The following is a 14,491-nucleotide window of genomic DNA, read 5'->3' as shown; positions in this document are numbered from 1 at the left end:
AACATTTACATCCATAATCAACTTCTCTAGAAAGCATATGTACTGATCCTGCTGAGCGTTCAATGTGTTTAGCAATTTTGATGGTCTCTGTAAATGGGGAGTTGGTGCAATACAACAAATGCTCCAGAACTTTCCTAGAAGCACAAAAGAAACAGATCTGGTCTCTGATGTATTGGTCCTCACAATTTTCAAAATTGCAGTGACTAGCCAGAATTCTTAAAGGGCAACCTACTGGTCAATAGTTTAGCAATTAGATCGTTTAGGAGAAGAAAAATCGAAGTCTTTCAACCACCGCACTCAATTCACCTGAAACATTTAATGAAAGCTCCTTTTAAGCTTCACAATCCACTCTCCGACCTTTCATTTCACCTTCATTGGGCTGTGTTTCAGATAAGTGTTCAAATATTTTTTGAGCTTCAGCTCCAAGACAATTGAACAACAATGCTAACTTCCTGAGAGGCGAATAGTTCACTTCATCAGTGGCTACCTAGTAATTTTGAACAACCCTTATCTATTGTTTCCATTGATTTAGAGGTCTGGCTGGATTTTGCAAAAAAAGTAGGAGGCTGCTGTACGTGTCCTCCTCTTGCCATAACGTAATTAGTCACCCTGCTGTTATCCCCTGTTCCAGAATAGCCACAAAGATTGATGTAGACTAATGTGTGCTGTCAGTTTGCCTCAAAAGATATCCTGCTGAGTCTTACCATACCATGACTGCTACCAATGAGCATGCCAATACTAATTAAGAGAGGGAAAATCGATTGTACATGCATAAGCACAGCTCTCAAGCCTACAAAAGATGTGCACTAAAGCTGTAAGGTAAAGGATGGCCGTGCCTCTTGCACATGTTAACTTCACTGCCACTGCAACCAATCCAAGATGATCGCTGAAATTGGCGTACACACTATCCTGTGTAACTGACATAAACGCCGGCCTCTCCACTGCAACCTGTGCGAAGTGGCCGCCAAGGAGAACAAGTTCACATAATACTCCACATTGTGTTGTCCCAGATGCATTTACATTTGCCTGATCATGATATCATCACTACAAGATCCTCCACAGTCTCAAAACAAATCCTCTGAGACTGTGTCCGAAGTAGGGCAGTCCTTTTTTACTGATCCACCTCAGCTTCCAGAGGCAAAGTTCCTGAAGGGTTCCAGGACACACAATGTTGCAGACATGGACGGTATCTTGATGTAAGAGGAATGGAACTCGTTGATGTCATGTAGAATGTTATGACAGGGTTTGGAATGGTGAGATATTGGAGGAATGGGCAGAGGATCCGGGAGCATGTATGTTGTGCCGTCTTCCTAGTTCCTGTGGTAGGGTCGATATATAGAATGCTTGACTTTTCTCATCTAGTGAACAACGCCATGCTGTATTTGGTAGTTTGCACCCTACAAGATATGGGCTGGAAGCACTGGTATTTGGTTGATATTTAATTTCCTATTACCACTGTTGCTACACATTGGGAAAAATAAAAAGCGGAGTCTTCTGATCTACATTGTTATTCCCTGCAGCACCCAGTGACTTACTACAGTTGTAGTTATTGGGGATGTAATAAATGATCTTCCGCACATTGGACTCCGGCACATGGCAGTTTGGTACACCAGTAAGTATATATATTTTTTAAAGTTATTATACATTCACTGATTGTTATTTCTGTGCGCTCAGGCCAAGAGCATTTCATGCAGGAAACCAGTAGCTCCGCGTGCTCTGCCATGAGCATTTGATGCAGGAGCAATCTTCAGCATGCTTTTCCTTTACGCTGCCTTTCAAGAACTGTTGGCTGTGACACTACCACCTACACCCTTTACTTATGTCAGGCGGCGCATCATCACAGGTGTTTCCAAGGCAGCAGCGTGTTTTAATGACTGCTGCAGTGACGCATCCATCCTTCCGACGTGCGTCCTACACGCTCTACTTACGTCAGGTAGTGCTTCACCACAGGCGTTTTCAAGGCAGCAGAGTTTGTCAGTGACTGCTGCAGCGACGTGCAGCCCTTCAGATGCACTTTTTACATGTAAGGGAACGCAAGGCAGCTAAAGTCACCGGCTCATCACTTTCCAGTAATTTATGTTGTTTTCAGCCTCCTTGACGACTTCAACATTGTGACTACGATTTGTGTTATCCTCAATTGGTAAATATTTGGGGTTTTATAATATTCTACTCCGTTATTCCCCATGGCATCCAGTAATATGTTAAATGTAACTCCTCCTCACTGAATTTAGGGATATGGCAGACAGCGAAGCTCTGTTTTTAAGCAAATATATAACTGCCCGCCGCTATGGAGAGGGCGAACGGCCAGAACGCACTTTGTCGCAATTGTTGAGACCCCCCATATAGCAAGTCCTGTATAACAGAACTCAGATCCTCCTCAGGGCAACTCCTGACCGACACCACCGAGATCTGCGACGTGTTTCTAGCATACTACGCTGCACTATATACCTCCAAAGTCAAACGCGATTCCACGGCTCAGTAGGACTACCTTGCAGAAATAGCATTAGTATACTTGGAAAAATACATGCAAGATTTCCTGGCTGAACCCTTCTCAGAGGACGAGATTGTCAGCGCAATTGAGGCACTGAACAGTTCTACTGCGCCGGGCCTAGATGGTTTTACCGAAGACTTTTATAAATCTTATAAGGATTTACTAGCTCCTCGGCTACTTGAGGTGTACAATTAAGTGCTCGAGCGGGGAGAATTACCCACCACCCTCAGAGAAGCAGTCATTATTCTGCTGCCCAAGCCAGGTAAAGACCCTTTATTGTGTGGATCGTGCAGACCGCTATCCCTGTTAAATTTAGATTATAAAATGCTCGCAAAAATGATTGCCCTTCGGCTTGCCCTACTGATGGATAAAATTATCTCTCCGACTCAATCGGGGTTTGTACCCCACAAATCTACCTCCCTAAACCTTAGAACTCGGTTTGCGGTCCTGCATAGAATAAGCTGTGACGTCCCTGCGGCTGCTGTCTTCTTAGACACCGAAAAAGTGTTCGATTCCCTGGAGTGGCCCTTTTTTCTATCAGTGATGGGCAGGTTGGGTATGCCCATGGGGTTCATCGCTGTTACAGCGTTACTTTACAGCGGTCCTACTGCGAGACTGCGCCTCAACGGCACGCTAACCTGCTCATTTTCTCTTTCGCGAGGTACCAGACAGGGCTGCCCCCTGTCGCCGCTCCTATTTATACTTGCAATGGACTCGCTGGTCAGGCATTTCCAGGAGAAACATCTACAGCAGCGTTTCCCAAACTGTGGTCTGCGGACCCCCAGGGGTCCGTGACACATTCCCAGGGGGTCCGCAGGATGCACTTGAGTGACTGCAGTCCTAGTGAAAAACGAAACGCCCATGCGCTCTCACAGCACAGAAGAGCTGTGAATGTTGGCGCAGGGGCAGCGAAACCACAATACAATCGCGGCAAAACCACAATACAATCTGGCCAATCACGTTCAGCTTTAGGTGCAAGCTGAAGGGTGATTGGCCTTAAGGCTTATTATTTTATTATTTACTTCTGCTGTTACCCGACGTCGAGCTCTCACAGCAGTGCATGCGTTTCCTCTTGTGTTTGTGGCCAGTCCCGGGGCATTTAGCTACCATATGTCCGCTTTTGCCCTTAAAGCAGAGTGCAGCTGTGCCTCTTGTATCGAGGCTGAAGAGCATTCGAGCACCTCGAACCGGCAGGAGGGCTCTTCCTCTGGAACTGCATGAGAGTGTTTTATTTAACCCCTTCAGCGCAGCACAGATTACCGCGCCGTGCTGAAGGTTCGTTGCGCGGGCGGGGCCGTGACGGAGCGGTTCCGTCATGCGCACAGCGCGACCGACGCACATGACGGAACCGCTCCGTCACACGCATCAAAGGGGTTAAGTGTACGCATGCATTTACAGTAAACGTGCGCGCATGCTTGTCTTTCCAGTTTTCATGTCAGCCTCATGTAACATAGCTGCCATTGTTTCAGATTGCCTATGTGTGACATTTTCATAATTTCAATGAAGCTTGCGCGTAATGCACCAAGAGCTTTTGGATGCAGTTTGTTACTTGTTGGTTCAGACCACTTCCGCGGTGGGTAGGAATGCTGCCAGTGCCTAGCACTTGCTGTCCTGAACTCTCACAGTCCCTTATATTTGCCAAAGCTGCCACCTAATTTGCTGCCACACTGCCTGCAGCTACGCCTCCTTAAACTTAGGCTGCATGCAGCTCAGTACACACCACCCTCCCGCTATTTACAAATGCTGGTATATATGGAGGAGCGCTGCTGGAGTGCTGGAGGCTAATCCGAGGCAGCAAATATGGGAGAGCTCGCGGCTTACACAAACCTTTGTGACACTGACCCAGGGCATTTTGCTACCATATGTCCCCTTTTGCCCTGAAAGTGGAATTTCAACCGGCAGGTGGGCTCTTCTCCCTCTGGAACTGCATGTGAGTGTTTTTTTACAAGTGTACGCCCGCATTTACAGTAAAAGCGCGTGTGTGCTTTAAAAATGTCTTTCCTTTTTATGTCATCCTCATGTAAAATAGCTGCCAATGTTTTGGATTGCCTATGTGTGACATTTTCATAATTTCAAGGATATTTTGGGTGACATTCAAAGACTACAAGTGACACTTATTTGTGAGCAAAAATCAAGCAATTATAGAGCTGTTTATGTTGATTTTTGTGTCTGTGGCTGCTGCTGTGGAAAGGCACATGTGTATAGTAGGTTATCGTTACTTGGCAGGCGGGTAAAAATAGATGCAGCCAGGATCAGCAGTAGAATTTTCGTGCTGCTGTCCAATTGCTCACTTTCCATAAACCCTTGGGTGATTTATGTCTGTTGTCAAGCTTTCATACTCAGACATATCAAGCTCTTATACTGTGTAGCTTTTGCTGTTTGTAGTTGGCCGGGGACGGGGGCAGTGGGCCTCCTAACAGGAGAGGGTCATATCAGGTGCCACGCAAGGCCTCTCTGAAATATGCCTAAACTGCACTGCTCACCCCCGTGGTGGTAATCTGTTGTTCTGCTGTCTGTGTCATGTAAAAATTGCTTGGGTGTCCCCGGCCTCCAGTAGTGATTCAGTGGGGGTCCTCAGGAGTCAAAAGTTTGGGAACCACTGATCTACAGAGAGGGCTCCAGTTTAATACCGGTCCCCTTTTAGTTTCCCTATATGCAGACGACATCGTTCTTTATGTCCGTCAGCCGCAGGTACATTTAGATCCCCTGATAAGAGAAATCATTAGGTTCGGGCGCTTCTCCGGCCTGGGAATTAACTGGCGGCACAAATCTGTAATATTCCCCATTACCTCCAGCACCAAGCAATGGTACTGTGAATTCCCGCTCGAATGGTGTGAGGACTCGACTAAATATTTAGGCATATATATCCACATAGACACGGCCCAAATAATCAGACTGAACTACGGCCAAGCGGTTCACAAACTTGAGTCGCAGATTGAGAAATGGTTATATCTTCCTCTCTCGCTCGCGGGTCGGGTAGCCCTTATAAAAATGATTGTGCTCTCGAAATTTTTATATCTCTTTAATAACCTCCCTATTCCACTACCCAACAGTTTCTTTTTAACATTACGTTCCCACCTCATCAGATTGACTTGAGGGGGCAGGAGGCCCAGGTTTCGCTAGCAGATTTTGACCCTGCCTTATGACACAGGAGGATTTGGCGTTCCCGACCTTCAGCTCTATTATCTGGTTGCCAAATGTAGCTATGCGCACGCCTGGTACCACCCAGACACCAGAATTCCCTTTCTGCGGCCAGAAGTAGACTTAGTTCTGCCTGGCGCTCTTAACGTAGTCCTACTTAGGGGCATGCCCCGGGACCCTAGGGACATCCAAACAGTTTCCACTGCAGTTGGGCCTGGAAAAAACTATGGAGAATCACTGGCGCCCCCATGTTATATTCGTCGGCCCTTCCGATCATAAACAATCACTGGGTCCCAATTATGGGTGAGAGATTGCTACAATGCACACTCACTAATTACGACATTAGCATAGTTGGGGACTTATGTCCTGGAGGTCATATATTCTCGGTTGCGGAGGAGGAGAGGTTCAGCACAGCGTCATTTATGGATAAGTTAGTCCTGAGCCAGGTATGCTCGGCACTACGGGCGACTATGCCAAACTCTGTCCTTGAACCTGAATCATTTACCCCACTTACCATGATCTTTGAGAGCGTACGGGGGGGACATCTCATCTCTAAATTATACAGAGCGTGTGCGGCGGTAATCCCTGTAGACGATACCAAGATCTGCGAAGACTGGGAAGCGGACCTGGGGCATCCCATCCTTGACGAACAATAGTCCGAGTGCTGCTCACAGATAAAAGATATCTCCCTGAATAAATTAATTCACTTCAAATTCCTGCGACAAATTTACATTACTCCCGAGAAATCACACAGAATCGACCCGTGCAGACCTCATTGTTGACTGAAATGCGGGGCTCCGCATGCAGACTTCACACACCTCACCTGGAACTGCACTAAGGTCCAAATCTACTGAAAGGCAGTGTTTAGAACGCTGGGGGAAATGGTGGAATTGGACTTTGAACCTACACCTGAGGTTGCCCTAATGGGATATGTGACCAACTACCCTGAAGGGGTCTGGAAATTCATTGCCATTGGCCTGCTATTGGCGAAGATAGAGATCGCCATTAGATGGGGACGCAAATCAGCACCCACATTAAAGAGTTGGTTGAACAGCCTAACGTATTGCAACACAAATAGCGATCTGTATGCCAGCACATTACCACATTCCTCGTGCCCAAAAGATATCTGGGGCCCCCTTAAAAAATACGCGGCTACAACACGCTTGCCTTCCACCACATAATTAGAACAGGGTATAGTCCCCACAGGGGCGGGTTAATGGTTCACCTTTCATTATTAAGGAATGGCTGTTATATTGTTCAGTTAAGACTTCATACTGCTTATTGCTAAGATGGAACCCAGATGTGGGAAATTAACTATTATACGGGCGCGGCAGGTGGGCCAACGGGAGTTGACATCTTTCAGATTTGTTTACAACGATTGCATTCTGTACTGCACCATTTTATTGGACTCTGGCTGCATTTTCCTTACTTGTTTCTCTTCAAGGTGAAAAAGTTTTTTTTTTTAAATGTAACTCCTCCTCAGCCTTTTACTTCTGCTTTAGGTGATTCTTCTCTTAAATTAAAGGAATGGTGTGAATATTTTCTAAACTATATATCTACCTTCGATGATGATGATGAGGATTTTAGCCCTGAATAGAAAAATTAAAGTATTGTTACCCTGTCTAGGGCCATCTGGATTAAAACGTATAATCATATATAAAAGAACCTAGGCAACCAGGTCAAGGCACATGAGGATTTAGATGAATATTTCGCTCCTACAGTCGGTGTTGGTATTGATAGGCATGAATTCTACCACCGAAAGCAGTCCAGACAAGAGTATATTGAGGATTATATATCGGTATTAAAGACTCTTCGTTTTGGAGCATTACACAGTGAACTAATACGTGACCAGATTGTCATGCATGCTGCATATCTCACCATACATGTTAATCATTGGGCAAAAGGAGAAGCCTCAATATAAACTCAACTAATTCATCATTGAGTGGAATCTTTATTACTTACGGGCTCGGACACACGACCAGGAAGTTCCTCTTGCTCGTCGCCACAATCTTATGAGTAATTGTAGGAATAATGAAGGTGTGCAGATAGGTGTACAATAAATAGCTATTTATTCCAAAGAGCTGTAAGAATAAACGGAGCCCACCAGCAACGTTGTTTATCTCTTGATCAGGATCACCAAATGACCACGCGTACAGTTTGCCAGTCAACGTTGTAAAACCAAAACACATAGAGCGTCAGGCACGAGCAGTATGAGCACAATTAACTAACGTACAATATTACAAAATATTTACTTCAGCAAAACACTAAGAATACAGCAATTGCATTGCCTTGTGATCTGGGGACCATGTCTTCAGCTGTGCTTTCTCTTTTATGTAAAACTAGTATATTGTCTTCAGGGCAAGTGAGAATTGTTTTTGTTCTTGCTAGCTGAAAACAAGCCAGGTAAAGTGGTGAGCTAAGATCTGCTAACCTGAAAACAGACAAGTGTGTGTGTGTGTTGCAGGGAGTTCCTTTTAGCCCTACATTGCTCTCTGGGCATTGTATGATACAGGCCAGTGACATCATGGAATGTTGACGACCATCAGAACAGAGCTGTGCAGCTGGACCACTATGACATCAGCTGAGTGATAGAACTAATAATGGCCTAGCTGAGTCTACAGCCAGCCATGATACATGGGGTGAGGGGCACTTCCATCCGCCCCTCCCGGACGGCTGACGCGGGCTTCGATGAGAACACCGCTCTACCGCACGCTGCCTGACTGGAGACTAAGGTGAGGGGTGTACGACTCCTCCCACTGCCAGCAGCCACTGACCCATGTAAGTACCACAAAACACTTGTTGTTTCTTTGCATGCCTGTTGATGAAATTCCTTTCATCCATGGCTACCGCCTTACCTATGGACTCAAACTGCACATTCATCATGTTCATTCCACGTTTGGCTAGACATACAGAGGTGGGTCATATTTGACAATTCAATAGTGTTCAGCTTTTCTAATGACAATGAGTGTCTACAGTTTATCTGTTTCTTAGTGCTTTCTGAGGCTGGTTGTATCAGAGGATCTGTGAGCAAGAGAATGAAATATTTGGACCTAAGTGGTATACCATGTACAGACTGCAGGGACATTTGTGCCTGTATAAGGACAACAAAAGTGCACATGCAGGTGTAGAACCCCTCTAGTGTGCCTGCTCAGTATCTAGTCTTGGTGTATATGCATCCACATTATTTATCATCATTGTATCATTATTTTTTCATTATCATAATCCACTCCTCCCATGTTAGTTTTTGTACCTTTTGTTTGATGTAGCACTCTTGCTGGAAGGGGTACCCAAACAAATTAATAAATGTCATTGAAGCGGGGCATTCTGGAGACAATGTTGCTCGGCCACTATCTGGTGTAGGACTATCTAAGCTGACCTGGTCTTTGGCAAGTAACAGATCAGCCTTGTGGCCATACTTTCAGGAAGTGCAGTTTTCTTAGTTTTATCTGGGGTCCATCTGTCTCAGTAGCCTGCCCACTACTGAGCTGTAGCTAGTGCACCTCTCAAGCGTTTGGTGTGTAATGCTGTAGACAAAGGGAATTGTTCTTATTAGCTTCTGCTAGTTCTGTGATCCTTTTGTCTTTCTTTGGAGTTGGATAATAGTGTGAAGTTGAAGGACACTCCCAGGTTTCTAGTTGTCTTGAGTGAGAGGAGAGGCCATTTCTGTTATGACCATGGGGGAGTGAAGTGACAAATTAAAGATTAATTGATTTCTGTACTGAAGACCATCGACATCTCAATAGGATTGGGGCAGCATAATCTTCCCATCCAGGTTTTTTTTTTAGTTCTTTTCTGAGAAATTTTGCTCTCAGGCTTATACTTCCCTCTTGCTAAATTGCCTGCTAGGTGTAGCCTAACAGTTGATTTATTTAGGTGATTCCTAAATGGATTGAAGGCTTCTCTTTTATTGTTGTTGCTAGAAAAGCGGCTGGAGGTCTGGCCTAAGTTTGCACAACTGAAATCACCTTTTGATTTCTTGAAGTTAGGGGTGCCTGTTGTTTACCTGTCAAGGCCTTGCTCACACAAAACTGGAAGCCATTCCCCACAAGCCAAACAGACACTACAGTCAGAAGACAAGGCAGTTGTTGTAAGGGAGTTCACGAAGACAAAACAAGGTTTAACTTCTTTATTTTACTCGTTGTCACCCACGGCATGTTGCGTTCATCTGTCTCAGAGTCCAACTGCAACTAACTTGTTGCCGTTCGTATCCCCGCCAGCTCACCGCTCCATGCACGTGTCAAAATACAAATAATAACTTTTAGGAGTGTCTCGAGTGGTGCCTTGAGACACACTACATACACCACATCACATTCCCCCTTTTAGAAACAAATTCACTAAATATACAATAATTCGATTGCAAACATGAAAATAATGTATTAAAACAAAAAATCGATAAATACATATTAAGTTGCAATTTTGAAAACAACATATTAACATCCTACATAGTCTAGTACCTTATGAAGGCAACTAAAGTCTTGGGAACCTTCCTGATGTGTAACCCTAACACCACTTCTTTACCTTTATTGTCCCTGTCATCATGACCCATTCTATTGGGTAACACCCGATCAGTGGCTTCACCATCCTTTCCACCAACATTCTTTTGCTCAACATCTGACTGCAGCCAATGCACCCAATCATGGTCATAAATAGGTACATTACTTTTCTTTTGTTGCATGATATTAGCCTGTTCTGGTGTTACATTCACCAGTTATCTTTTGTTCCACCAACCATTCCCTCTGATGAATGCTGCACCTTTGCCGACTTGTACAGGCATGGAAAACGTAGATTCTCCTTTTTCAACATAATTGGGTTTCTTAATTAAAACCCAGTCTCCAATCAACACATCTATCATGCTAGACCTGCTTTTGTTGTCAAAGTTACATTTCATGGCTGCTTGTCCCATAAGCACCTTTGATACAATCCCTTCTGTGCCATGCTCGTCGCCAAATGTGGTAAGGGACTTCACAAAAACGAAAGAAAGGTTTAACTTGTTTATTTTACTCGTTGTCACCCACGGCATGCCGCGTCCGTCTGGCTCGGAGTCCTATTGCAACAGACTTGTTGCCGTTTGAATCTCTGCCAGTGTCCACTCCAAGCACATGTGAAAATATAAATAATAACATTGAGGAGTGTCTCGAGGGGCGCCTCAAGACACACTACATACATTACAACAGTGTACCAGGGACTGCTTTGTGGTGTTGGGACCCATATCTACGCTGGTGCAAACACTGTAATAAAGTACACTTAATTGCACACTTGAATTAAAACAACAAATGAGTTGCAGAAATATTTCATTTTGTTTAATTGTTAGATAAAGGGCCTTACAACCACTTTTGAGGGTTTGGGGATTATAAGACAAGCTCTTGGGCTGGAAGTTGGTCATATCTGACCATGTGTCAGTAGTTTTATGGTTTATTTTAAATGAATGTTGAGATGTATAGGACCCTTTTTTAACAAGCGTATTACTGTATATATCTTGAAATTAGTATATGAGTATAAGAAGACTTGAAGGCCAGGAGGCTGTGGATTCAGGCTGTTACAGAGTTGCATGCCTAATTTCCCGGTAATTCTTGTCCGCGCTTCTTTCGTTTGATGCTAGCTCAGGAGATTGGCTTTGCATCCCAGATTGCAGGCGTATCTGGAAGGAGGAACCAGCTTCTGCAGGTTATTTTAACCTTACTCCTACAAAAGCTACGCAGACTGCAGAGTAAATTGAGTTTTATTCCCCGGCCCACTGAGATTCAGTAGGGTTCTGCGAGAGCCCCACAGATGGGGTCAGCTTATCATTTGGATCAGTGTGACAATTTGATTAAATGGTCCACTGGGTTTTATCTATAGCTTTATTTCATTTTGCTTGAACATCATGGAAGTATAACATCACACAAAAAAAATATCAATCAAAACCACAATAGGACACAAGAGATCATCAGAACATGTATTGGTAATAAAAACTGAGTGATAGCCTACTATATACGATAGAAACATCAAAACCAAAGATCTGTAATATATACTACAACTGAGGCTAAACACAACAAAGTGGCAACAGGAACAGGACTGTACCAAAGACCTCCAGCAAGCTAAAGTATCCCCTTAATTAGGATATAGAACCTCAATGATTTGCAGCATCTGACAACATAGAATCAAAATGTATATATAGAAACATAGTGTCCTCTCACATGTGCAATAATCTTTGGGCTGGGGCCCTACAGATCTTTTTCATCATGTTCCATAAAGCCCGGCCTACAATGCATCAATAAAGGTGTTAGCTTCAGTAATCCAGTTGGTGCTGAATCAAGGCCCTGGTAAGCTCAATTTGGAATGTTCACAGCAGTAGGAGGAGCTTTTTTTCAGAATGATTAGTTGAAAATTAATATTTCTTGTGAATGGCGTGATGTGATGACCAAAGGAGGCTCTGGATGGAGCCACACCCTTGATTACCGATTTTTTGTGCTGGAGATGTGGTTGCTCCATTTTCTTGCGGCCAGGGAAAAGGGAGAACTTTCAGAATTGAATCACTGAAGACCAGGTTCTTAGTTTTCATGCCCTCTTTGAACAGGGTAATCTCCTTTACACTGTGGTATTTGTATCTTAAGCATTGGAAATTTTGTTTCTTTGTTTTGGCTGATCATGCAGTTGAGTGTCTTCCTATTTTGTTAACATTTTCAGTTGTTAGGTACGCAGTTCATGACAGTGCACTTCCTTTCATCAAGCAATCAATCAAAATATCTTTATTCGGTTTTACATAGTAAACCATAAAAGTACACGTAAAAAACATACAATTATTATCTTACATTTCAAAATTTGATGATTAAGAACAAAATCACATGTCTCAAAACCCCCTCCTGATGGCTAATCAAAGTTAGTTTGAATGTAGTAACAGAGTCTATATAAATCCAACAATAGAAGCCTACTTTGAGGCCCGCCCTATTAATGGATGGATTACCTGATACTACTATTGGATGTTCCGGACATTTTGTATCTAATCATTTAATACTGCACCATAAAGATGAAACATTGGGAACATGTCCTTTCATTTAAAATCCCATAATAACAAACCTAATGCAATAATTGTATTAAATTATTCATCTCTAAAGTATTCACTTCCACATTGAACATGGTGTTTCTTTCACTCGTCGTTATCCTAAACCAAATCTCTTAACCTTAAATTTACCATAACCCTAAGTCTTTCTTTTGCTCTTACACCTTTTGTTTGTTCTCTCTTACCCGTAACCTTTTTCTTGACCTTACCCTAGCCCCATCTATAAACTTTCTTCTATTATTACTCTTTTCCTAGCCCTTACTTTTAACATTAAGCCTACTCATATCATATCCCTAACCTTTACCCTAATCCTTACTTTAATCCTTACCTTCTTTTAGAGTGTAAACTTTATGCTAAAGCCAACCATTAAAAACAACATTAATTTCATTTAAAGTTAGTTTGTATGACTATTAAATGCTATTACAAAAGATAAAAGCATTCAATCAGAAAAAGGAAATCAAACAAAAGAAACCTTAAAACATATAGCTTTAGACTAAACACAACCTTTAAAAACATTAATTTAATTTCAAGTTTATTTGCATGACTTTAAAAGTCACCACAAAAGATAAGACTGTCCAATCTTAAAATGAGGGCAAAAAAAAAAGGAATGCTGACACATATTGCTTAAAACATGGAAATATCGTTTGGTGTGCTACAAGTTGAGTTTCTTAAGCAAAGGTGTTATTTCACCCAGTTGTAATGTGTCAGGCAAAACCCCTTGGCTTAATAAGGCATTGATAAATGATGGACCATGCTTGAGAGACGAAGAGGAAGGGGTCTCTAATGATGATCGGCGGGCTGGTGTTATAGAGCTATGGGGTCAGTTTGACCACTGTTGTAAGATATTCAGACAGAACTTGTTTCAACCTATGCCAAATCAATGGTGTTTTGCAGCGAGCTACGTGAGTGGAAGTAGAAGAGGGCAAGTATGGGTTGAGTGAATTGTATCAATGAAAAATACCAAGAGATTTTCAGGATTGATTGAAGTTGATTTTTGGGACAGATTTCAAGCTGGACAATGTGTTGGGGTGAATGAATTAAATAGGGTCCTGGAAAGCTTTTGAGAGTGAGGCTGCTATGAACGTAAGTGACTGTACTTAGCAAGAAGAAAGCTTTGTAGTTTTTCCTCAGAGTACTTGATTTGATGTGTAAAATGGTGGTTTGTGATATCCTCCATTGATTTTTGTCAGCTGAATAGTTCTCCTTTTAGCAATAAGATCATGATTAAACCAAGGTTGTGAAAGATGCCGCTTCTTTTGCTTTAATTTGAGCGAGACCGTTAGAATGTTGGAACCATGAACAATAATATTGTTGTAGGAGACTATCATGTTGTTGACATCATCATGTACTGATAGAACATTGGTTTTATTGAATGAGCGTGCCATTGTCTTGTGCTAAAAATTGAGAAATTGTTCATATATTGGAAATTGTTATCTGTTCCGCCTTTAAGGCTGCACTAGAGGTATTTAAGCACTGAGACCATGGATTCAGTTTTGTTTGCTGCTTTATAAATACCTCCGACCATACTTGATACTTAAAGGCACCTAATCTAGGGTTCCTGCACCTGACGTATAAGTTCAAGAAGTTGCTAGGTCTTGCTTAACAAGGCTAAAATCAAGCCTCATTTGGGTAGTGTGTTCCTGTGTGGGAGATGGACTATTGCAGAGTAGGTGTTACGTTGAACTATGACGCGCTGCTTGGAATATTGATCTGGTAAGGCTACAGTTGTATATTCTATAGTGGGAAGTAGTTTCTCATTTATTTTCCAATATTGGCTCAAGGGATGGACTACACGTTTGCTCTGAGTTAGTAGACAGCAT

This window comes from Triturus cristatus, chromosome 4_2 (genome assembly GCF_964204655.1).
Source record: "Triturus cristatus chromosome 4_2, aTriCri1.1, whole genome shotgun sequence".
Classification (NCBI taxonomy): Eukaryota; Metazoa; Chordata; class Amphibia; order Caudata; family Salamandridae; genus Triturus; species Triturus cristatus.
The sequence above is the reverse complement of the archived record's forward strand: the minus strand, read 5'-3'. Positions refer to the sequence as shown.